This window comes from Bufo bufo, chromosome 2 (assembly GCF_905171765.1).
Source record: "Bufo bufo chromosome 2, aBufBuf1.1, whole genome shotgun sequence".
NCBI lineage: Eukaryota > Metazoa > Chordata > Amphibia > Anura > Bufonidae > Bufo > Bufo bufo.
Window position 1 is genome coordinate 686,921,868 of NC_053390.1, and position 24,100 is coordinate 686,945,967.

A 24,100-nucleotide genomic window follows, 5' to 3' on the forward strand; every position below is an offset into this window, starting at 1 on the left:
AAATGTGTGGTAAGTAGGTAAATGACCTGTGAAATCCGAAAGGCGCTTTTTGGAATGTGGACCCCTTTGCCCACCTAGGCTGCAAAAAAGTGTCACACATGTGGTATCTCCGTATTCAGGAGAAGTTGGGGAATGTGTTTTGGGGTGTCATTTTACATATACCCATGCTGGGTGAGAGAAATATCTTGGCAAAAGACAACTTTTCCCATTTTTTTATACAAAGTTGGCATTTGACCAAGATATTTATCTCACCCAGCATGGGTATATGTAAAATGACACCCCAAAACACATTCCCCACCTTCTCCTGAATACGGAGATACCACATGTGTGACACTTTTTAGCAGCCTAGGTGGGCAAAGGGGCCCAAATTCCTTTTAGGAGGGCATTTTTAGACATTTGGATACCAGACTTCTTCTCACGCTTTGGGGCCCCTAAAATGCCAGGGCAGTATAAATACCCCACATGTGACCCCATTTTGGAAAGAAGACACCCCAAGGTATTCAATGAGGGGCATGGCGAGTTCATAGAAAAAAAAAATTTTGCCACAAATTAGCGGAAATTGATTTTTTGGATTTTTTTCTCACAAAGTCTCCCTTTCCGCTAACTTGGGACAAAAATTTCAATCTTTCATGGACTCAATAAGCACCTCAGCAAATACCTTGGGGTGTCTTCTTTCCAAATTGGGGTCATTTGTGGGGTGTTTGCACTGCCCTGGCATTTGAGGGTCTCCGCAATCATTACATGTATGGCCAGCATTAGGAGTTTCTGCTATTCTCCTTATATTGAGCATACGGGTAATGAGATTTTTTTTTTCCGTTCAGCCTCTGGGCTGAAAGAAAAAAATGAACGGCACAGATTTCTTCATTTGCATCGATCAATGTGGATGAAAAAATCTCTGCCAAAAAAAGAAAAAGGAGGGGAAAGGCGTCTGCCAGGACATAGGAGCTCCGCCCAACATCCATACCCACTTAGCTCGTATGCCCTGGCAAACCAGATTTCTCCATTCATATCAATCGATGTGGATGAATAAATCCTTGCCGGGATTTTTTTTTTAATATATATACAAAGTGTTTGCCAAAGTATATGAACACCGCCACCTCCTCAGCTCATATGCCTCGGCAAACGTATCTTTTACTGCAGAGGAGAATTTTCGTCTTGCAGCGCCGCATACACCGACTTGCGTGTAATCTGACAGCAGCGCAATGCTTCTGTCAGAATGCACATCAGTGCTGCAGCTAGTCGATCGGTTGGTCCACCTGGAAGGTAAAAAAAACAAAACAAAAAAGAAAAAACCAGGCCGCAACGCAATAAATTTATTAACTTTTGAACCAAACATATAAACTTTTTTTAACTTTTTTAACTGAACGTTAACTTTTTTACTTACCGGTATTTTTTTTTTTGTTTAGTTTTTTTTATCTTTTATAGAACAAACCTCTCCTTCCCCATGGGACAATGTGCAAAGCGCAAATCGCCCAAAGATGTGGCGAAGTACGTTATGCACTTTATCCCAGGTGAAAGGAGAGGTTTGCAGCAGCTGTGAGTAAAAGGGCCCTAATAGCCCTGTGTGCCTGTCCTGTGAGATGCAATCCCTATGCTAAGTGTACCTGTGTGTGGTACTTCCGGAAACACTCACCAAAGCATAGGGCAGGGTGGTCAGGACAGTCAGGACAGAAATAGCGGGTGTCACGCCTTCTTACACTCCTGCTACAGACACGACATCTTTTTCGGGGTGACGGTTGGGTTGAGGTACCAGGAACGACACTGGGGAAATGTCGCTCGTGTAGACGGCTAACTACACTGGTGGATGGGGTCACGGAACCTTCTGGATACAGGAGGTTCTCAATGATCTCTTCCTGGAATTTGAGGAAGGATCCTGTTCTCCCAGCCTTACTGTAGAGAACAAAACTATTGTACAGAGCCAATTGAATCAAATATACAGACACCTTCTTATACCAGCGTCTGGTGCGTCGGGAAACTAAATACGGAGACAACATCTGGTCATTGAAGTCCACCCCTCCCATGAGCAAATTATAGTCGTGGACTGAGAGGGGCTTTTCAATGACACGGGTTGCACATCAAGAGGTCCTTAGTTCAAATCAGAGTGCCCCCTTGTGACATTTTGACTCAAGATCCAGCAGATAATTTGCAACCAATTAATAAGAAATCACAGAAAGTCAACATGAAATATGGTGTCACCAAATTAGGTAGTGTATATTTCTGATACACTAAGAGGTATTTTAATTGAACAATCGTTTGGATTGCATGATGAAAACAGGGGAGCTTAGAGTATTCTCACATGTTATAAGGCCACTATCAAGCCATCAGAGTTTGGACACATTTTTGTTTTATCAATATTTATAAGCCCAAATCACGAGTGGCTACAGAACACAGAAAAATTCTGAATCTTTCCAGGACACTTTTTCCCTCTATGTTCTACTTTTGGTTATGGTTTACAAATACTAATATGAAATTCTGACAAAAAAACTATGTGAAAGTGGCAAAACTCAAATTTAAAGAACATGTCACTACATTCTGAGCTGTTCCATTCTAATATTCCTACATATTTTTGGAGTAAAAAGTGAAAAATCATTGGGAAATCATGATTTCCTAATGAAAATGGAAGGGTAGTTCAATGAATTTGAACATGTTAAACACTTTTTAAGGCTACAAATGTATAGCTGAAAATTGTCAAAGTCTGCCTGCTAGATAAAGGCATATGTGGGGGTATAGCTCAGTGGTAGAGCATTTGACTGCAGATCAAGAGGTCCTTGGTTCAAATCCGAGTGCCCCCTTGCAAAGTTTTGACTCAAGAACTAAACTAGTTATTTGTAACCAATTAATCATAGGGAATAAGAAATCACAGAATGTCAGCGTTAAATAAGGTGTCACTATATTAGAAAGTGTATATTTATGATATTCTTTTTTTTTTTTTTTATAAAATTAGTACATATACCAATATCAATCACGTTAATATATATAATATAACAATATATCACATATCCATCACAACCGTGTATATAATATAGGAATCATAAACATCCTTATAGCCCTCCCCCCCCCATTGGCTGTCGTTCCCCTCAGTGCAATCAAGTACGGCATACAACAAATATATTAGTTATTTCTACGTGGCTCTGCGTGCAACTCTCCGCTTCCTTTCAATATCCTCATATATTTTAATTTGTTGATAATATAGACCCTACTCCCTTAACGAGGGCTGGGAGACAGAACCCCAGTGCCTGACCAATATAGCTTTTGCTACCATCACTCCTCTCATCCAGATCCATCTAACCTGGGGGGGAACTTCCGTTTCTGCACCATAGTCTCCAAAGATCACTATCAAGATCCCTGGGTTATAATTCATTGAGGATTCCTTTTGTAGGGCAGAGAACACCTCATCCCAAATTTTTTTTATTTTGCTGCAGCTCCAAAGGATATGAACATAGTTCGCATTCACATTTCCACATTTAGGGCAGCAACAGTCCCGATCCCTATTTTGGGGAAATCTCCCTTGGATTTTGGGCGTATAGTACAGTCTATGAAGGATCTTAAATTGAATTAATCTATGAGCACTGGAAACTGTCGCCTTTCTCACGTTCCTATAGATAGTGGGCCACTGTAAAGGAGGGCAATTCAACTCTTGCTCCCATTTACTTGGGCTGTTAAAAGGTGTTACAGTTGCCAGTGCCATACGCAGTTTAGCATATAATCTAGATAATTTCACCCTCTCATCCTTCTGAGCGTCACAATAATCCAAAAATGTATTCTCTCGTGGAAAAATGCGGCCCCTATTCCTAGAGGCTTCAAATATATGTTTCAGACGTGCATACATAAATAAATCTAATGGTGAAGTATCAGTTAACCCAAATTCCGAAAGTGATTTAAAACGACCTAAGTAAAATAGGTGAGACACCCTATTGATGCCATTACGTAACCAATAACCAAAATCAGTAATTTTGAAAAATTCCTCCAGCCCCCCCATTCCCCCACAGAGGGGTGAAAACAAACAGGCCGGGGACTTTAAGAAACTCCTTTAGCCTATTCCACACCCTCTGTATTGAGAAAGGGATCAGCAAGGAATTCCTCATTCCCATAAACCCCGTTTCCAAACATGCAAATATATTCTCTATCGTCTTATTAAAGACTTTATTCAAATACCGTGAAAGTAAACTCTCTTTCCAATTGAAAAAAAAGGTAGTGACAACCCACCATCTTTCTCCGATAACCATAGATACCTCTGCTTTATATGCACCCTCTTCCTGCCCCAAATTAAGTCATTAATTAAGGTCTCCAATCTGTGAAAGAAGATATCATCAATCCAAATAGGAGAAGCACACATCGGGAACAGAACCATAGGCAAAATAATCATCCTGATCAGTGCGATTCGATCTATCTGTGCGAATATCAATTTGCGCCAAGCGCCAACCTTGATCCTAACTTTCTCCAAAACTGGGGCCAGATTGAGCTCATAAAACCTACTTATAGGAACACCAATCTTAACCCCCAAGTAGTTTAAGGTATCATTAGGAGCCAAAACACGGACTCGGCTCCCTACAACTACAGCTTTCCGGTTCAGCGGGAGGAGCGATGACTTTGTCCAGTTAATCATATAGCCTGACAATTTACCATGATATTCTATCAACTCTATAACATACGGGAGGATTTTCCAGCCCTGGTCCAGAAACAGAATCACATCGTCTGCGTATAGACTTATTTTATCGCTCACTCCCCTGACCCCAAAGCCATCTATACAATTATCTAAGCGGATCCGACAAGCCAGCGGTTCTATAAAAAGAGCGAAGAGGAGGGGAGACAGGGGACAACCCTGTCTCATCCCTCTCCGCATCATAAGGGGAGAAGTACCAATACCATTGATATTAATATAAGCAACCGGCTGTTCATATAGCATTTGAGTCATTTCCAGAAAAAATTTCCCAAGGCCAAAATAAGACATTGTAGCCCACAAAAACGACCACTCCATCCTATCAAACGCCTTAGCGGCGTCTAATGACAGAATGGAGTGGTCCACACTGCCCCCAACAGACAAATTCAAATAGACCCTATATATACTCGTCTGTATTTGGCGGCCCGGAATAAAGCCCGTCTGGTCAGGGTGTACCAGACCAGCTATAACCCTCTTCAAGCGACTAGCCAGAATCTTAGCGAAAATCTTATAGTCCGTATTTAGGAGCGATATAGGTCTATATGACCCCACATCGCATGGGTCCTTATCCTTCTTTAAGACCAAAACAAATACTGCCTCTCTAAATGATGGTGGTAAAGAGCCGAGTGCGCAGGATTCATTAAAAACCTGAAGAAGGATCGGCAGGAGTGATTTGACGTGGTACCTATAGATTTCAAATGGGAAACCATCAAAGCCGGGAGATGAACTGTACTTTAGGGATGGGAGAATCGCCTGAAGTTCCTCCAAAAGAATAGGGGAATCCAACATCATTCTATCTTGGGTAGATAACTGGGGAAGAGCCAGTTGTTGAAGATATTGGTCCATGTCAGTACGACTAACCGACGACTCAGATTTATAGAGGATAGAATAATATTTCACAAATTCTTCTCTAATCTCCTCTGCGGATATCACTCCAGTTCCCTGTGGATTCCTAATTTCTTTTATACTGGTATCCTCTCTCTGGTTCGCCACCAACCGAGCCAAAAACCTGACCGTTTTACCGGACTCGCAGAAACGATTCTGGCCTTGAAATAGAAGCTTGTGTTGTGCTTTTTTATATAAAAGTGTCTTAAGCTGAAAATTAGCCTCCTTTAATTGGGTGATAAATTGCTCCTTGTGACAGTCAATCTATGCGGCACGCAGACTCCTTATTGAGTCTGTCAGTTGTTTTTCCCTTTGTCGTAGTTCCTTTCTAAATCTATGGATTTTATTGAAGTACAAACCCCTAATATGGGCCTTCAACGCGTCCCACACATAATGAATGTGTGTTGAACTTATGTTGAAGCCCCAAAATTCCTTAATATCCTGGTCTAGTCGGGATTGCTCCCCTATCACCTCAAACCAATGCGGGTTCAATTTAAACATTCTTCCTGCGGATGGAGCCTCCGCGAACACAATCAGAACTGGGGAGTGATCCGATATTCCGTGAGGTTCATATTTCATCCTCAGGACGCGACCGCACAGATCCCGACTTGCAAAGGCCAAATCAATACGGGACATAGACCCGTATGACTGGCTAAAGCAAGAAAAGATTTTTTTATTGCCATAGAGGTGGCGCCAGATATCCACCAGCGCCAGCTCCTGGCACACAGGAGTCAAAGGGGACCCACTGCGACCGCGCCCAGAAAGTGAAGAGAACCGGTCCAACTCAGGGTCTGGTACCGCATTAAAATCACCTGCCACCAATAAGGCACATTGTTTTTTGGTAGATATATATTGGGCCAAATGAGAAAAAAACGTTGATTTAAATGGAGGGGGGACATAAATAAAAGCCAATATAACCTCCTGCCCTTTCCAGTACCCATGAAGGAATACATATCGCCCTTCTTTATCAGTAGTACTATCTAACGGTTGGAACTCCATCCCTCGATGAATATATACACTAACACAGTGTTTCCCAACCAGTGTGCCTCCAGCTGTTGCAAAACTACAAATCTCAGCATGCCCGGAGAGCCTTTGGCTGTGCGGGCATGCTGGGAGTTGTAGTTTTGCAACAGCTGGAGGCACACTGGTTGGGAAACACTGCACTAACACCTCTTGCATAAGAAGAATAACAAGCGTGGTACTCCAGAGAAGCCCATTTCCTTTTCAATGTATAGATCCTATCTTCTGTTGCATGGGTCTCTAGTAGGTGATATTCTTAGATGTATTTGATATGAACAATCTTTTGCATTTTATGATGAAATTGGAGGAGATTAGAGAATTCACACATGGTTAAACGGCCTCATTCAGGCCATCAGTATTTGGACACTATTTTTATTAACAGTATTTGCAAGCACAGACCAGGAGTGGGTGCAAAACATGGAAATGAATAATTTCAAATCTTAGCACGACACATTTTCCTCTTTGTTACACCCCTCAGTTTTGGCTTAAAAATATTCATAAGAAATACTGACTATTGTCCCTTTATAGATATTCCAATAAACCAGTTTCCTAGGGCTTATCCAGGAGACAGTGGCTCCCCCCTCATCTCCCAACATCACCATATTTTTGGAGTAAAAAGGGAAAACTCTTTGGGAAATCATGATTTCCTAATGAAAATAGAAATATGGTTTCATGAATTTTGACATGTTAAATGCCACTTGCTAAAGGGAGACAACCCCCTTTATGCATATTTAAAGAAAGACAAAGCTACATCTACATACTCTGACTTTTAGCTTGCATAAGAAGGCAGAATTTGGGGGTATAGCTCAGTGGTAGAGCATTTGACTGCAGATCAAGAGGTCCTTGGTTCAAATCCGAGTGCCCCCTTGTGAAGTTTTGACTCAAGATCCAGCAGATAATTTGCAACCAATTAATCACAGGGAATAAGAAATCACAGAAAGTCAGCATTAAATATGGTGTCACCAAATTAGGTAGTGTATATTTCTGATACACTAAGAGGTATTTTAATTGAACAATCTTTTGGATTTCATGATGAAAACAGGGCAGCTTAGAGTATTCTCACATGTTATAAGGCCACTATCAAGCCATCAGAGTTTGGACACATTTTTGTTTTATCAATACCTATAAGCCCAAATCAGGAGTGGCTACAGAACACAGAAAAATTCAGAATCTTTCCAGGACACTTTTTCCCTCTATGTTCTACTTTTGGTTATGGTTTACAAATACTAATATGAAATTCTGACAAAAAAAACTATGTGAAAGTGGCAAAACTCAAATTTAAAGAACATGTCACTACACTCTGAGCTGTTCCTTTCTAATATTCCTACATATTTTTGGAGTAAAAAGGGAAAAATCTTGGGAAATCATGATTTTCTAATGAAAATGGAAGGGTAGTTCAATGAATTTGAACATGTTAAGCACATTTTAAGGCTACAAATGTATAGCTGAAAATTGTCAAAGTCTGCCTGCTAGATAAATGCATATGTGGGGGTATAGCTCAGTGGTAGAGCATTTGACTGCAGATCAAGAGGTCCTTGGTTCAAATCCAAGTGCCCCCTTGCAAAGTTTTGACTCAAGAACTAAACTAGTTATTTGTAACCAATTAATCATAGGGAATAAGAAATCACAGAATGTCAGCGTTAAATAAGGTGTCACTATATTAGAAAGTGTATATTTGTGATATTCTTAGATGTATTTGATATGAACAATCTTTTGCATTTTATGATGAAATTGGAGGAGATTAGAGAATTCACACATGGTTAAACGGCCTCATTCAGGCCATCAGTATTTGGACACTATTTTTATTAACAGTATTTGCAAGCACAGACCAGGAGTGGGTGCAAAACATGGAAATGAATAATTTCAAATCTTAGCACGACACATTTTCCTCTTTGTTACACCCCTCAGTTTTGGCTTAAAAATATTCATAAGAAATACTGACTATTGTCCCTTTATAGATATTCCAATAAACCAGTTTCCTAGGGCTTATCCAGGAGACAGTGGCTCCCCCCTCATCTCCCAAAATCACCATATTTTTGAGTAAAAAGGGAAAACTCTTTGGGAAATCATGATTTCCTAATGAAAATAGAAATATGGTTTCATGAATTTTGACATGTTAAATGCCACTTGCTAAAGGGAGACAACCCCCTTTATGCATATTTAAAGAAAGACAAAGCTACACCTACATACTCTGACTTTTAGCTTGCATAAGAAGGCAGAATTTGGGGGTATAGCTCAGTGGTAGAGCATTTGACTGCAGATCAAGAGGTCCTTGGTTCAAATCCGAGTGCCCCCTTGTGAAGTTTTGACTCAAGATCCAGCAGATAATTTGCAACCAATTAATCACAGGGAATAAGAAATCACAGAAAGTCAACATTAAATATGGTGTCACCAAATTAGGTAGTGTATATTTCTGATACACTAAGAGGTATTTTAATTGAACAATCTTTTGGATTTCATGATGAAAACAGGGCAGCTTAGAGTATTCTCACATGTTATAAGGCCACTATCAAGCCATCAGAGTTTGGACACATTTTTGTTTTATCAATACCTATAAGCCCAAATCAGGAGTGGCTACAGAACACAGAAAAATTCAGAATCTTTCCAGGACACTTTTTCCCTCTATGTTCTACTTTTGGTTATGGTTTACAAATACTAATATGAAATTCTGACAAAAAAAACTATGTGAAAGTGGCAAAACTCAAATTTAAAGAACATGTCACTACACTCTGAGCTGTTCCTTTCTAATATTCCTACATATTTTTGGAGTAAAAAGTGAAAAATCTTGGGAAATCATGATTTTCTAATGAAAATGGAAGGGTAGTTCAATGAATTTGAACATGTTAAGCACATTTTAAGGCTACAAATGTATAGCTGAAAATTGTCAAAGTCTGCCTGCTAGATAAATGCATATGTGGGGGTATAGCTCAGTGGTAGAGCATTTGACTGCAGATCAAGAGGTCCTTGGTTCAAATCCGAGTGCCCCCTTGTAAAGTTTTGACTCAAGAACTAAACTAGTTATTTGTAACCAATTAATCATAGGGAATAAGAAATCACAGAATGTCAGCGTTAAATAAGGTGTCACTATATTAGAAAGTGTATATTTGTGATATTCTTAGATGTATTTGATATGAACAATCTTTTGCATTTTATGATGAAATTGGAGGAGATTAGAGAATTCACACATGGTTAAACGGCCTCATTCAGGCCATCAGTATTTGGACACTATTTTTATTAACAGTATTTGCAAGCACAGACCAGGAGTGGGTGCAAAACATGGAAATGAATAATTTCAAATCTTAGCACGACACATTTTCCTCTTTGTTACACCCCTCAGTTTTGGCTTAAAAATATTCATAAGAAATACTGACTATTGTCCCTTTATAGATATTCCAATAAACCAGTTTCCTAGGGCTTATCCAGGAGACAGTGGCTCCCCCCTCATCTCCCAACATCACCATATTTTTGGAGTAAAAAGGGAAAACTCTTTGGGAAATCATGATTTCCTAATGAAAATAGAAATATGGTTTCATGAATTTTGACATGTTAAATGCCACTTGCTAAAGGGAGACAACCCCCTTTATGCATATTTAAAGAAAGACAAAGCTACACCTAAATACTCTGACTTTTAGCTTGCATAAGAAGGCAGAATTTGGGGGTATAGCTCAGTGGTAGAGCATTTGACTGCAGATCAAGAGGTCCTTGGTTCAAATCCGAGTGCCCCCTTGTGAAGTTTTGACTCAAGATCCAGCAGATAATTTGCAACCAATTAATCACAGGGAATAAGAAATCACAGAAAGTCAGCAATAAATATGGTGTCACCAAATTAGGTAGTGTATATTTCTGATACACTAAGAGGTATTTTAATTGAACAATCTTTTGGATTTCATGATGAAAACAGGGCAGCTTAGATTATTCTCACATGTTATAAAGCCACTCTCAAGCCATCAGAGTTTGGACACATTTTTGTTTTATCAATATTTATAAGCCTAAATCAGGAGTGGCTACAGAACACAAAAAAATTCAGAATCTTTCCAGGACACTTTTTCCCTCTATGTTCTACTTTTGGTTATGGTTTACAAATACTAATATGAAATTCTGACAAAAAAAACTATGTGAAAGTGGCAAAACTCAAATTTAAAGAACATGTCACTACACTCTGAGCTGTTCCTTTCTAATATTCCTACATATTTTTGGAGTAAAAAGTGAAAAATCTTTGGGAAATCATGATTTTCTAATGAAAATGGAAGGGTAGTTCAATGAATTTGAACATGTTAAGCACATTTTAAGGCTACAAATGTATAGCTGAAAATTGTCAAAGTCTGCCTGCTAGATAAATGCATATGTGGGGGTATAGCTCAGTGGTAGAGCATTTGACTGCAGATCAAGAGGTCCTTGGTTCAAATCCGAGTGCCCCCTTGCAAAGTTTTGACTCAAGAACTAAACTAGTTATTTGTAACCAATTAATCATAGGGAATAAGAAATCACAGAATGTCAGCGTTAAATAAGGTGTCACTATATTAGAAAGTGTATATTTGTGATATTCTTAGATGTATTTGATATGAACAATCTTTTGCATTTTATGATGAAATTGGAGGAGATTAGAGAATTCACACATGGTTAAAAGGCCTCATTCAGGCCATCAGTATTTGGACACTATTTTTATTAACAGTATTTGCAAGCACAGACCAGGAGTGGGTGCAAAACATGGAAATGAATAATTTCAAATCTTAGCACGACACATTTTCCTCTTTGTTACACCCCTCAGTTTTGGCTTAAAAATATTCATAAGAAATACTGACTATTGTCCCTTTATAGATATTCCAATAAACCAGTTTCCTAGGGCTTATCCAGGAGACAGTGGCTCCCCCCTCATCTCCCAACATCACCATATTTTTGGAGTAAAAAGGGAAAACTCTTTGGGAAATCATGATTTCCTAATGAAAATAGAAATATGGTTTCATGAATTTTGACATGTTAAATGCCACTTGCTAAAGGGAGACAACCCCCTTTATGCATATTTAAAGAAAGACAAAGCTACATCTACATACTCTGACTTTTAGCTTGCATAAGAAGGCAGAATTTGGGGGTATAGCTCAGTGGTAGAGCATTTGACTGCAGATCAAGAGGTCCTTGGTTCAAATCCGAGTGCCCCCTTGTGAAGTTTTGACTCAAGATCCAGCAGATAATTTGCAACCAATTAATCACAGGGAATAAGAAATCACAGAAAGTCAACATTAAATATGGTGTCACCAAATTAGGTAGTGTATATTTCTGATACACTAAGAGGTATTTTAATTGAACAATCTTTTGGATTTCATGATGAAAACAGGGCAGCTTAGAGTATTCTCACATGTTATAAGGCCACTATCAAGCCATCAGAGTTTGGACACATTTTTGTTTTATCAATACCTATAAGCCCAAATCAGGAGTGGCTACAGAACACAGAAAAATTCAGAATCTTTCCAGGACACTTTTTCCCTCTATGTTCTACTTTTGGTTATGGTTTACAAATACTAATATGAAATTCTGACAAAAAAAACTATGTGAAAGTGGCAAAACTCAAATTTAAAGAACATGTCACTACACTCTGAGCTGTTCCTTTCTAATATTCCTACATATTTTTGGAGTAAAAAGGGAAAAATCTTGGGAAATCATGATTTTCTAATGAAAATGGAAGGGTAGTTCAATGAATTTGAACATGTTAAGCACATTTTAAGGCTACAAATGTATAGCTGAAAATTGTCAAAGTCTGCCTGCTAGATAAATGCATATGTGGGGGTATAGCTCAGTGGTAGAGCATTTGACTGCAGATCAAGAGGTCCTTGGTTCAAATCCGAGTGCCCCCTTGCAAAGTTTTGACTCAAGAACTAAACTAGTTATTTGTAACCAATTAATCATAGGGAATAAGAAATCACAGAATGTCAGCGTTAAATAAGGTGTCACTATATTAGAAAGTGTATATTTGTGATATTCTTAGATGTATTTGATATGAACAATCTTTTGCATTTTATGATGAAATTGGAGGAGATTAGAGAATTCACACATGGTTAAAAGGCCTCATTCAGGCCATCAGTATTTGGACACTATTTTTATTAACAGTATTTGCAAGCACAGACCAGGAGTGGGTGCAAAACATGGAAATGAATAATTTCAAATCTTAGCACGACACATTTTCCTCTTTGTTACACCCCTCAGTTTTGGCTTAAAAATATTCATAAGAAATACTGACTATTGTCCCTTTATAGATATTCCAATAAACCAGTTTCCTAGGGCTTATCCAGGAGACAGTGGCTCCCCCCTCATCTCCCAACATCACCATATTTTTGGAGTAAAAATGGAAAACTCTTTGGGAAATCATGATTTCCTAATGAAAATAGAAATATGGTTTCATGAATTTTGACATGTTAAATGCCACTTGCTAAAGGGAGACAACCCCCTTTATGCATATTTAAAGAAAGACAAAGCTACATCTACATACTCTGACTTTTAGCTTGCATAAGAAGGCAGAATTTGGGGGTATAGCTCAGTGGTAGAGCATTTGACTGCAGATCAAGAGGTCCTTGGTTCAAATCCGAGTGCCCCCTTGTGAAGTTTTGACTCAAGATCCAGCAGATAATTTGCAACCAATTAATCACAGGGAATAAGAAATCACAGAAAGTCAGCATTAAATATGGTGTCACCAAATTAGGTAGTGTATATTTCTGATACACTAAGAGGTATTTTAATTGAACAATCTTTTGGATTTCATGATGAAAACAGGGCAGCTTAGAGTATTCTCACATGTTATAAGGCCACTATCAAGCCATCAGAGTTTGGACACATTTTTGTTTTATCAATACCTATAAGCCCAAATCAGGAGTGGCTACAGAACATGGAAATGAATAATTTCAAATCTTAGCACGACACATTTTCCTCTTTGTTACACCCCTCAGTTTTGGCTTAAAAATATTCATAAGAAATACTGACTATTGTCCCTTTATAGATATTCCAATAAACCAGTTTCCTAGGGCTTATCCAGGAGACAGTGGCTCCCCCCTCATCTCCCAACATCACCATATTTTTGGAGTAAAAAGGGAAAACTCTTTGGGAAATCATGATTTCCTAATGAAAATAGAAATATGGTTTCATGAATTTTGACATGTTAAATGCCACTTGCTAAAGGGAGACAACCCCCTTTATGCATATTTAAAGAAAGACAAAGCTACACCTACATACTCTGACTTTTAGCTTGCATAAGAAGGCAGAATTTGGGGGTATAGCTCAGTGGTAGAGCATTTGACTGCAGATCAAGAGGTCCTTGGTTCAAATCCGAGTGCCCCCTTGTGAAGTTTTGACTCAAGATCCAGCAGATAATTTGCAACCAATTAATCACAGGGAATAAGAAATCACAGAAAGTCAACATTAAATATGGTGTCACCAAATTAGGTAGTGTATATTTCTGATACACTAAGAGGTATTTTAATTGAACAATCTTTTGGATTTCATGATGAAAACAGGGCAGCTTAGAGTATTCTCACATGTTATAAGGCCACTATCAAGCCATCAGAGTTTGGACACATTTTTGTTTTATCAATACCTATAAGCCCAAATCAGGAGTGGCTACAGAACACAGAAAAATTCAGAATCTTTCCAGGACACTTTTTCCCTCTATGTTCTACTTTTGGTTATGGTTTACAAATACTAATATGAAATTCTGACAAAAAAAACTATGTGAAAGTGGCAAAACTCAAATTTAAAGAACATGTCACTACACTCTGAGCTGTTCCTTTCTAATATTCCTACATATTTTTGGAGTAAAAAGTGAAAAATCTTGGGAAATCATGATTTTCTAATGAAAATGGAAGGGTAGTTCAATGAATTTGAACATGTTAAGCACATTTTAAGGCTACAAATGTATAGCTGAAAATTGTCAAAGTCTGCCTGCTAGATAAATGCATATGTGGGGGTATAGCTCAGTGGTAGAGCATTTGACTGCAGATCAAGAGGTCCTTGGTTCAAATCCGAGTGCCCCCTTGCAAAGTTTTGACTCAAGAACTAAACTAGTTATTTGTAACCAATTAATCATAGGGAATAAGAAATCACAGAATGTCAGCGTTAAATAAGGTGTCACTATATTAGAAAGTGTATATTTGTGATATTCTTAGATGTATTTGATATGAACAATCTTTTGCATTTTATGATGAAATTGGAGGAGATTAGAGAATTCACACATGGTTAAACGGCCTCATTCAGGCCATCAGTATTTGGACACTATTTTTATTAACAGTATTTGCAAGCACAGACCAGGAGTGGGTGCAAAACATGGAAATGAATAATTTCAAATCTTAGCACGACACATTTTCCTCTTTGTTACACCCCTCAGTTTTGGCTTAAAAATATTCATAAGAAATACTGACTATTGTCCCTTCATAGATATTCCAATAAACCAGTTTCCTAGGGCTTATCCAGGAGACAGTGGCTCCCCCCTCATCTCCCAACATCACCATATTTTTGGAGTAAAAAGGGAAAACTCTTTGGGAAATCATGATTTCCTAATGAAAATAGAAATATGGTTTCATGAATTTTGACATGTTAAATGCCACTTGCTAAAGGGAGACAACCCCCTTTATGCATATTTAAAGAAAGACAAAGCTATACCTAAATACTCTGACTTTTAGCTTGCATAAGAAGGCAGAATTTGGGGGTATAGCTCAGTGGTAGAGCATTTGACTGCAGATCAAGAGGTCCTTGGTTCAAATCCGAGTGCCCCCTTGTGAAGTTTTGACTCAAGATCCAGCAGATAATTTGCAACCAATTAATCACAGGGAATAAGAAATCACAGAAAGTCAACATTAAATATGGTGTCACCAAATTAGGTAGTGTATATTTCTGATACACTAAGAGGTATTTTAATTGAACAATCTTTTGGATTTCATGATGAAAACAGGGCAGCTTAGAGTATTCTCACATGTTATAAGGCCACTATCAAGCCATCAGAGTTTGGACACATTTTTGTTTTATCAATACCTATAAGCCCAAATCAGGAGTGGCTACAGAACACAGAAAAATTCAGAATCTTTCCAGGACACTTTTTCCCTCTATGTTCTACTTTTGGTTATGGTTTACAAATACTAATATGAAATTCTGACAAAAAAAACTATGTGAAAGTGGCAAAACTCAAATTTAAAGAACATGTCACTACACTCTGAGCTGTTCCTTTCTAATATTCCTACATATTTTTGGAGTAAAAAGTGAAAAATCTTGGGAAATCATGATTTTCTAATGAAAATGGAAGGGTAGTTCAATGAATTTGAACATGTTAAGCACATTTTAAGGCTACAAATGTATAGCTGAAAATTGTCAAAGTCTGCCTGCTAGATAAATGCATATGTGGGGGTATAGCTCAGTGGTAGAGCATTTGACTGCAGATCAAGAGGTCCTTGGTTCAAATCCGAGTGCCCCCTTGTGAAGTTTTGACTCAAGATCCAGCAGATAATTTGCAACCAATTAATCACAGGGAATAAGAAATCACAGAAAGTCAACATTAAATATGGTGTCACCAAATTAGGTAGTGTATATTTCTGATACACTAAGAGGTATTTTAATTGAACAATCTTTTGGATTTCATGATGAAAACAGGGCAGCTTAGAGTATTCTCACATGTTATAAGGCCACTATCAAGCCATCAGAGTTTGGACACATTTTTGTTTTATCAATACCTATAAGCCCAAATCAGGAGTGGCTACAGAACACAGAAAAATTCAGAATCTTTCCAGGACACTTTTTCCCTCTATGTTCTACTTTTGGTTATGGTTTACAAATACTAATATGAAATTCTGACAAAAAAAACTATGTGAAAGTGGCAAAACTCAAATTTAAAGAACATGTCACTACACTCTGAGCTGTTCCTTTCTAATATTCCTACATATTTTTGGAGTAAAAAGTGAAAAATCTTGGGAAATCATGATTTTCTAATGAAAATGGAAGGGTAGTTCAATGAATTTGAACATGTTAAGCACATTTTAAGGCTACAAATGTATAGCTGAAAATTGTCAAAGTCTGCCTGCTAGCTAAATGCAGAATTGGGGGTATAGCTCAGTGGTAGAGCATTTGACTGCAGATCAAGCGGTCCTTGGTTCAAATCCGAGTGCCCCCTTGTGAAGTTTTGACTCAAGATCCAGCAGATAATTTGCAACCAATTAATCACAGGGAATAAGAAATCACAGAAAGTCAACATTAAATATGGTGTCACCAAATTAGGTAGTGTATATTTCTGATACACTAAGAGGTATTTTAATTGAACAATCTTTTGGATTTCATGATGAAAACAGGGCAGCTTAGAGTATTCTCACATGTTATAAGGCCACTATCAAGCCATCAGAGTTTGGACACATTTTTGTTTTATCAATACCTATAAGCCCAAATCAGGAGTGGCTACAGAACACAGAAAAATTCAGAATCTTTCCAGGACACTTTTTCCCTCTATGTTCTACTTTTGGTTATGGTTTACAAATACTAATATGAAATTCTGACAAAAAAAACTATGTGAAAGTGGCAAAACTCAATTTAAAGGGCTTATCCAGGAGACAGTGGCTCCCCCCTCATCTCCCAACATCACCATATTTTTGGAGTAAAAAGGGAAAACTCTTTGGGAAATCATGATTTCCTAATGAAAATAGAAATATGGTTTCATGAATTTTGACATGTTAAATGCCACTTGCTAAAGGGAGACAACCCCCTTTATGCATATTTAAAGAAAGACAAAGCTACACCTACATACTCTGACTTTTAGCTTGCATAAGAAGGCAGAATTTGGGGGTATAGCTCAGTGGTAGAGCATTTGACTGCAGATCAAGAGGTCCTTGGTTCAAATCCGAGTGCCCCCTTGTGAAGTTTTGACTCAAGATCCAGCAGATAATTTGCAACCAATTAATCACAGGGAATAAGAAATCACAGAAAGTCAACATTAAATATGGTGTCACCAAATTAGGTAGTGTATATTTCTGATACACTAAGAGGTATTTTAATTGAACAATCTTTTGGATTTCATGATGAAAACAGGGCAGCTTAGAGTATTCTCACATGTTATAAGGCCACTATCAAGCCATCAGAGTTTGGACACATTTTTGTTTTATCAATACCTATAAGCCCAAATCAGGAGTGGCTACAGAACACAGAAAAATTCAGAATCTTTCCAGGACACTTTTTCCCTCTATGTTCTACTTTTGGTTATGGTTTACAAATACTAATATGAAATTCTGACAAAAAAACTATGTGAAAGTGGCAAAACTCAAATTTAAAGAACATGTCACTACACTCTGAGCTGTTCCTTTCTAATATTCCTACATATTTTTGGAGTAAAAAGTGAAAAATCTTGGGAAATCATGATTTTCTAATGAAAATGGAAGGGTAGTTCAATGAATTTGAACATGTTAAGCACATTTTAACCCCTTAAGGACATAGGACATACCGGTACGCCCTATTTCCCGAGTCCTTAAGGACCAAGGACGTACCGGTACGTCCTAACTTTTAAATCGGGATTCCGGCGCCCGAGGGGTTAAACGGAACGGGATTTCGGCTGAAATCCTTCAGCCGGCATCCTGTGACAACGCCAGGGGGGGTGATGTAACCCCCCCGTGTCGGCGATCGCAGCAAACCGCAGGTCAATTCAGACCTGCGGTTTGCTGCGCTTTTTGCAGTTTCTGATGCCCGCGGTCCCTGACCGCGGGGATCAGAAACTTTTGAGTGCCTATAATCTATATTTTTCACCCCCCCCTGCACCCCTGCATGATTTGATGCCGGCGGGTGGTGCGGGGGGGGTGTCGCATGCGGTGGGGGCGTTGCGGGAGGCGGGCGGTGCGGCAGGCGGGATCGCGATCCCCCGCCCGCCTCCCCATGAATGATCGTTGGCTTCTAGTGGTTATACCAGGGTGCCAGCACATTGCTGGCACCCTGGTATAAACGGCTGACATCTGTGCAGATGTCAGCCGTTTAACCCTTTCCATACCGCGGTCCGTACGGACCGCTGTATGGAAAAAGTTATCTGTCATCGGTCAGGGAGCTCCCTCCCTCTCCATCGGGGGGCTGCTGTGCCTTTGCAGCCCCCCGATGGAGAGGGAGAGAGCCCCCAGAGAGCCCCCCTTAGCCCCGTGCTTACCCTTCCCCGTCTGCGAAGTTCTGAGCAGACGGGGAGGGTTCCCATGGCAACAGGACGCCTGCTCAGGCGTCCTGCTGTCCATGGTGCTGAACAGACCTATGCTGAAAGCATAGATCTGTTCAGTGTAAGTAAAATACAGTACAGAACAATATATATTGTACTGTACTGTATTATACAGACATCAGACCCACTGGATCTTCAAGAACCAAGTGGGTCTGGGTCAATTTTTTTTTTTAAAAAAGTGAAAAAAGTTAAGATAAAAAAACAACATTTATCACTGAATAAAAATTAAAAAAATAAAATAAACTACACATATTAGGTATCGCCGCGTCCATAACGACCTGATCTATAAAATGGTCATGTTACTTTCCCCGCACGGTGAACGCCATAAAAATAAAAAAATAAAAACTATGAGAAAATTGAAATTTTGCCCACCTTACTTCCCAAAAAAGGTAATAAAAGTGATCAAAAAAGTCGCATGTACGCCAAAATAGTACCAATCAAACCGTCATCTCATCCCGCAAAAAATGAGACCCTACTCAAGATAATCGCCCAAAAGCTGAAAAAACTATGGCTCTTAGACTATGGAAACACTAAAACATGATTTTTTTTTGTTTCAAAAATGAAATCATTGTGTAAAACTTACATAAATAAAAAAAAAGTATACATATTAGGTATCGCCGCGTCCGTATCGACCGGCTCTATAAAAATATCACATGACCTAACCCCTCAGATGACCACCGTAAAAAAATAAAAATAAAAACAGTGTAAAAAAAAGCCATTTTTTGCCATCTTACGTCACAAAAAGTGTAATAGCAAGCGATCAAAAAGGCATAATCACCCCAAAATAGTGCCAATCAAACCGTCATCTCATCCCGCAAAAAATGAGACCCTACTCAAGATAATCGCCCAAAAACTGAAAAAACTATGGCTCTTAGACTATGGAGACACTAAAACATTTTTTTGGTTTTAAAAATGAAGTTATTGTATAAAACTTACATAAATAAAAAAAAATGTATACATATTAGGTATTGCCGCGTCCGTGACAACCTGCTCTATAAAATTCCCCCATGATCTAACCTGTCAGATGAATGTTGTAAATAACAAAAAAAAAAAACGTGCCAAAAAAGCTATTTCTTGTTACCTTGCTGCACAAAAAGTGTAATATAGAGCAACCAAAAATCATATGTACCCTAAACTAGTACCAACAAAACTGCCACCCTATCCCGTAGTTTCTAAAATGTAGACACTTTTTTGGAGTTTCCACTCTAGGGGTGCATCAGGGGGGCTTCAAATGGGACATGGTGTCAAAAAAACCAGTCCAGCAAAATCTGCCTTCCAAAAACCTTATGGCATTCCTTTCCTTCTGCGCCCTGCCGTGTGCCCGTACAGCTGTTTACGACCACATATGGGGTGTTTCTGTAAACTACAGAATCAGGGCCATAAATAATGAGTTTTGTTTGGCTGTTAACCCTTGCTTTGTAACTGGAAAAAAAATATTAAAATGGAAAATCTGCCAAAAATTTGAAAATTTGAAATTGTGTCTCTATTTTCCATTAAATCTTGTGCAACACCTAAAGGGTTAACATCCTTTGTAAAATCAGTTTTGAATACCTTGAGGGGTGTAGTTTCTTAGATAGGGTCACTTTTATGGAGTTTCTACTCTAGGGGTGCATCAGGGGGGCTTCAAATGGGACATGGTGTCAAAAAAACAGTCCAGCAAAATCAGCCTTCCAAAAACCAAACGGCGCACCTTTCACTCTACGCCCTACTGTGTGCCCGTACAGTCGTTTACGGCCACATATGGGGTGTTTCTGTAAACAGCAGAGTCAGGGCAATAAAGATACAGTCTTGTTTGGCTGTTAACCCTTGCTTTGTTAGTGGAAAAAATGGGTTAAAATTGAAAATTAGGCAAAAAAATGAAATTCTCAAATTTCATCCCCATTTGACAATAACTCTTGTGCAACACCTAAAGGGTTAACGACATATGTAAAATCAGTTTTGAATACCTTGAGGGGTGTAGTTTCTTAGATGGGGTCACTTTTAGGGAGTTTCTCCTCTAGGGGTGCATCAGGGGGCTTCAAATGGGACATGGTGTCAAAAAACCAGTCCATAAAAATCAGCCTTCCAAAAACCATACGGCGCACCTTTCCCTCTACGCCCCGCTGTGTGGCCGTACAGTAGTTTACGGCCACATATTGGGTGTTTCTGTAAACGGCAGAGTCAGGGCAATAAAGATACCATCTTGTTTGGCTGTTAACCCTTGCTTTGTTAGTGGAAAAAATGTGTTAAAATGAAAAATTAGACAAAAAAATTAAATTCTCAAATTTCCTCCCCATTTGCCAATAACTCTTGTGCAACACCTAAAGGGTTAATAATGTATGCAAAATCTGTTTTGAATACCTTGAGGGGTGTAGTTTCTTAGATGGGGTCATTTTTGGGTGGTTTCTATTATGTAAGCCTCGCAAATCGACTTCAGACCTGAACTGGTCCCTAAAAATTTAGTTTTTGTAAATTTCTGAAAAATTTCAAGATTTGCTTCTAAACTTCTAAGCCTTATAACATCCCCAAAAAATAAAATATCATTCCCAAAACAATTCACACATGAAGTAGACATATGGGGAATGTAAAGTCATCACAATTTTTTGGGGTATTACTATGTATTACAGAAGTAGAGAAACTGAAACTTTGAAATTTGCAAATTTTTCCAAATTTTTGGTAAATTAGGTATTTTTTTGTGCAAAAAAAAAATTTTTTTTGACTTCATTTTACCAGTGTCATGAAGTACAATATGTGACGAAAAAACAATCTCATAATGGCCTGGATAAGTCAAAGCGTTTTAAAGTTATTAGCACTTAAAGTGACACTGGTCAGATTTCCAAAAAATGGCCGGGTCCTTAAGGTGAAAATGAGCCCGGTCCTTAAGGGGTTAAGGCTACAAATGTATAGCTGAAAATTGTCAAAGTCTGCCTGCTAGATAAATGCATATGTGGGGGTATAGCTCAGTGGTAGAGCATTTGACTGCAGATCAAGAGGTCCTTGGTTCAAATCCAAGTGCCCCCTTGCAAAGTTTTGACTCAAGAACTAAACTAGTTATTTGTAACCAATTAATCATAGGGAATAAGAAATCACAGAATGTCAGCATTAAATAAGGTGTCACTATATTAGAAAGTGTATATATGTGATATTCTTAGATGTATTTGATATGAACAATCTTTTGCATTTTATGATGAAATTGGAGGAGATTAGAGAATTCACACATGGTTAAACGGCCTCATTCAGGCCATCAGTATTTGGACACTATTTTTATTAACAGTATTTGCAAGCACAGACCAGGAGTGGGTGCAAAACATGGAAATGAATAATTTCAAATCTTAGCACGACACATTTTCCTCTTTGTTACACCCCTCAGTTTTGGCTTAAAAATATTCATAAGAAATACTGACTATTGTCCCTTTATAGATATTCCAATAAACCAGTTTCCTAGGGCTTATCCAGGAGACAGTGGCTCCCCCCTCATCTCCCAAAATCACCATATTTTTGGAGTAAAAAGGGAAAACTCTTTGGGAAATCATGATTTCCTAATGAAAATAGAAATATGGTTTCATGAATTTTGACATGTTAAATGCCACTTGCTAAAGGGAGACAACCCCCTTTATGCATATTTAAAGAAAGACAAAGCTACACCTACATACTCTGACTTTTAGCTTCCATAAGAAGGCAGAATTTGGGGGTATAGCTCAGTGGTAGAGCATTTGACTGCAGATCAAGAGGTCCTTGGTTCAAATCCGAGTGCCCCCTTGTGAAGTTTTGACTCAAGATCCAGCAGATAATTTGCAACCAATTAATCACAAGGAATAAGAAATCACAGAAAGTCAGCATTAAATATGGTGTCACCAAATTAGGTAGTGTATATTTCTGATACACTAAGAGGTATTTTAATTGAACAATCTTTTGGATTTCATGATGAAAACAGGGCAGCTTAGAGTATTCTCACATGTTATAAGGCCACTATCAAGCCATCAGAGTTTGGACACATTTTTGTTTTATCAATACCTATAAGCCCAAATCAGGAGTGGCTACAGAACACAGAAAAATTCAGAATCTTTCCAGGACACTTTTTCCCTCTATGTTCTACTTTTGGTTATGGTTTACAAATACTAATATGAAATTCTGACAAAAAAACTATGTGAAAGTGGCAAAACTCAAATTTAAAGAACATGTCACTACACTCTGAGCTGTTCCTTTCTAATATTCCTACATATTTTTGGAGTAAAAAGTGAAAAATCTTGGGAAATCATGATTTTCTAATGAAAATGGAAGGGTAGTTCAATGAATTTGAACATGTTAAGCACATTTTAAGGCTACAAATGTATAGCTGAAAATTGTCAAAGTCTGCCTGCTAGATAAATGCATATGTGGGGGTATAGCTCAGTGGTAGAGCATTTGACTGCAGATCAAGAGGTCCTTGGTTCAAATCCGAGTGCCCCCTTGCAAAGTTTTGACTCAAGAACTAAACTAGTTATTTGTAACCAATTAATCATAGGGAATAAGAAATCACAGAATGTCAGCATTAAATAAGGTGTCACTATATTAGAAAGTGTATATTTGTGATATTCTTAGATGTATTTGATATGAACAATCTTTTGCATTTTATGATGAAATTGGAGGAGATTAGAGAATTCACACATGGTTAAACGGCCTCATTCAGGCCATCAGTATTTGGACACTATTTTTATTAACAGTATTTGCAAGCACAGACCAGGAGTGGGTGCAAAACATGGAAATGAATAATTTCAAATCTTAGCACGACACATTTTCCTCTTTGTTACACCCCTCAGTTTTGGCTTAAAAATATTCATAAGAAATACTGACTATTGTCCCTTTATAGATATTCCAATAAACCAGTTTCCTAGGGCTTATCCAGGAGACAGTGGCTCCCCCCTCATCTCCCAACATCACCATATTTTTGGAGTAAAAAGGGAAAACTCTTTGGGAAATCATGATTTCCTAATGAAAATAGAAATATGGTTTCATGAATTTTGACATGTTAAATGCCACTTGCTAAAGGGAGACAACCCCCTTTATGCATATTTAAAGAAAGACAAAGCTACACCTACATACTCTGACTTTTAGCTTGCATAAGAAGGCAGAATTTGGGGGTATAGCTCAGTGGTAGAGCATTTGACTGCAGATCAAGAGGTCCTTGGTTCAAATCCGAGTGCCCCCTTGCAAAGTTTTGACTCAAGAACTAAACTAGTTATTTGTAACCAATTAATCATAGGGAATAAGAAATCACAGAATGTCAGCATTTAATAAGGTTTCACTATATTAGAAAGTGTATATTTGTGATATTCTTAGATGTATTTGATATGAACAATCTTTTGCATTTTATG

General features: G+C 38.3%; 20 non-coding genes across 20 annotated transcripts; all 20 read left to right on the forward strand.

Annotated features, from left to right (window-relative positions):
- The first annotated feature begins 2,720 nt into the window (after window positions 1-2,720).
- TRNAC-GCA lies at window positions 2,721-2,792 on the forward strand. The gene has a single exon. It is a non-coding gene; the product is annotated as a tRNA-Cys (tRNA).
- Window positions 2,793-7,360: 4,568 nt separating this feature from the next.
- On the forward strand, window positions 7,361-7,432 carry TRNAC-GCA. Its single transcript has one exon. It is a non-coding gene; the product is annotated as a tRNA-Cys (tRNA).
- Window positions 7,433-8,052: 620 nt separating this feature from the next.
- Window positions 8,053-8,124, forward strand: TRNAC-GCA. Its single transcript has one exon. It is a non-coding gene; the product is annotated as a tRNA-Cys (tRNA).
- A 665-nt stretch (window positions 8,125-8,789) lies between these two features.
- On the forward strand, window positions 8,790-8,861 carry TRNAC-GCA. Its single transcript has one exon. It is a non-coding gene; the product is annotated as a tRNA-Cys (tRNA).
- Window positions 8,862-9,481: 620 nt separating this feature from the next.
- Window positions 9,482-9,553, forward strand: TRNAC-GCA. The gene has a single exon. It is a non-coding gene; the product is annotated as a tRNA-Cys (tRNA).
- Window positions 9,554-10,219: 666 nt separating this feature from the next.
- On the forward strand, window positions 10,220-10,291 carry TRNAC-GCA. Its single transcript has one exon. It is a non-coding gene; the product is annotated as a tRNA-Cys (tRNA).
- Window positions 10,292-10,912: 621 nt separating this feature from the next.
- Window positions 10,913-10,984, forward strand: TRNAC-GCA. The gene has a single exon. It is a non-coding gene; the product is annotated as a tRNA-Cys (tRNA).
- Window positions 10,985-11,650: 666 nt separating this feature from the next.
- TRNAC-GCA lies at window positions 11,651-11,722 on the forward strand. The gene has a single exon. It is a non-coding gene; the product is annotated as a tRNA-Cys (tRNA).
- Window positions 11,723-12,342: 620 nt separating this feature from the next.
- TRNAC-GCA lies at window positions 12,343-12,414 on the forward strand. Its single transcript has one exon. It is a non-coding gene; the product is annotated as a tRNA-Cys (tRNA).
- Window positions 12,415-13,080: 666 nt separating this feature from the next.
- TRNAC-GCA lies at window positions 13,081-13,152 on the forward strand. The gene has a single exon. It is a non-coding gene; the product is annotated as a tRNA-Cys (tRNA).
- Window positions 13,153-13,817: 665 nt separating this feature from the next.
- TRNAC-GCA lies at window positions 13,818-13,889 on the forward strand. The gene has a single exon. It is a non-coding gene; the product is annotated as a tRNA-Cys (tRNA).
- A 620-nt stretch (window positions 13,890-14,509) lies between these two features.
- TRNAC-GCA lies at window positions 14,510-14,581 on the forward strand. Its single transcript has one exon. It is a non-coding gene; the product is annotated as a tRNA-Cys (tRNA).
- Window positions 14,582-15,247: 666 nt separating this feature from the next.
- On the forward strand, window positions 15,248-15,319 carry TRNAC-GCA. Its single transcript has one exon. It is a non-coding gene; the product is annotated as a tRNA-Cys (tRNA).
- A 620-nt stretch (window positions 15,320-15,939) lies between these two features.
- On the forward strand, window positions 15,940-16,011 carry TRNAC-GCA. Its single transcript has one exon. It is a non-coding gene; the product is annotated as a tRNA-Cys (tRNA).
- A 620-nt stretch (window positions 16,012-16,631) lies between these two features.
- TRNAC-GCA lies at window positions 16,632-16,703 on the forward strand. The gene has a single exon. It is a non-coding gene; the product is annotated as a tRNA-Cys (tRNA).
- Window positions 16,704-17,361: 658 nt separating this feature from the next.
- TRNAC-GCA lies at window positions 17,362-17,433 on the forward strand. The gene has a single exon. It is a non-coding gene; the product is annotated as a tRNA-Cys (tRNA).
- Window positions 17,434-21,695: 4,262 nt separating this feature from the next.
- Window positions 21,696-21,767, forward strand: TRNAC-GCA. The gene has a single exon. It is a non-coding gene; the product is annotated as a tRNA-Cys (tRNA).
- Window positions 21,768-22,433: 666 nt separating this feature from the next.
- TRNAC-GCA lies at window positions 22,434-22,505 on the forward strand. Its single transcript has one exon. It is a non-coding gene; the product is annotated as a tRNA-Cys (tRNA).
- A 619-nt stretch (window positions 22,506-23,124) lies between these two features.
- TRNAC-GCA lies at window positions 23,125-23,196 on the forward strand. Its single transcript has one exon. It is a non-coding gene; the product is annotated as a tRNA-Cys (tRNA).
- Window positions 23,197-23,862: 666 nt separating this feature from the next.
- TRNAC-GCA lies at window positions 23,863-23,934 on the forward strand. Its single transcript has one exon. It is a non-coding gene; the product is annotated as a tRNA-Cys (tRNA).
- Window positions 23,935-24,100: the final 166 nt, after the last annotated feature.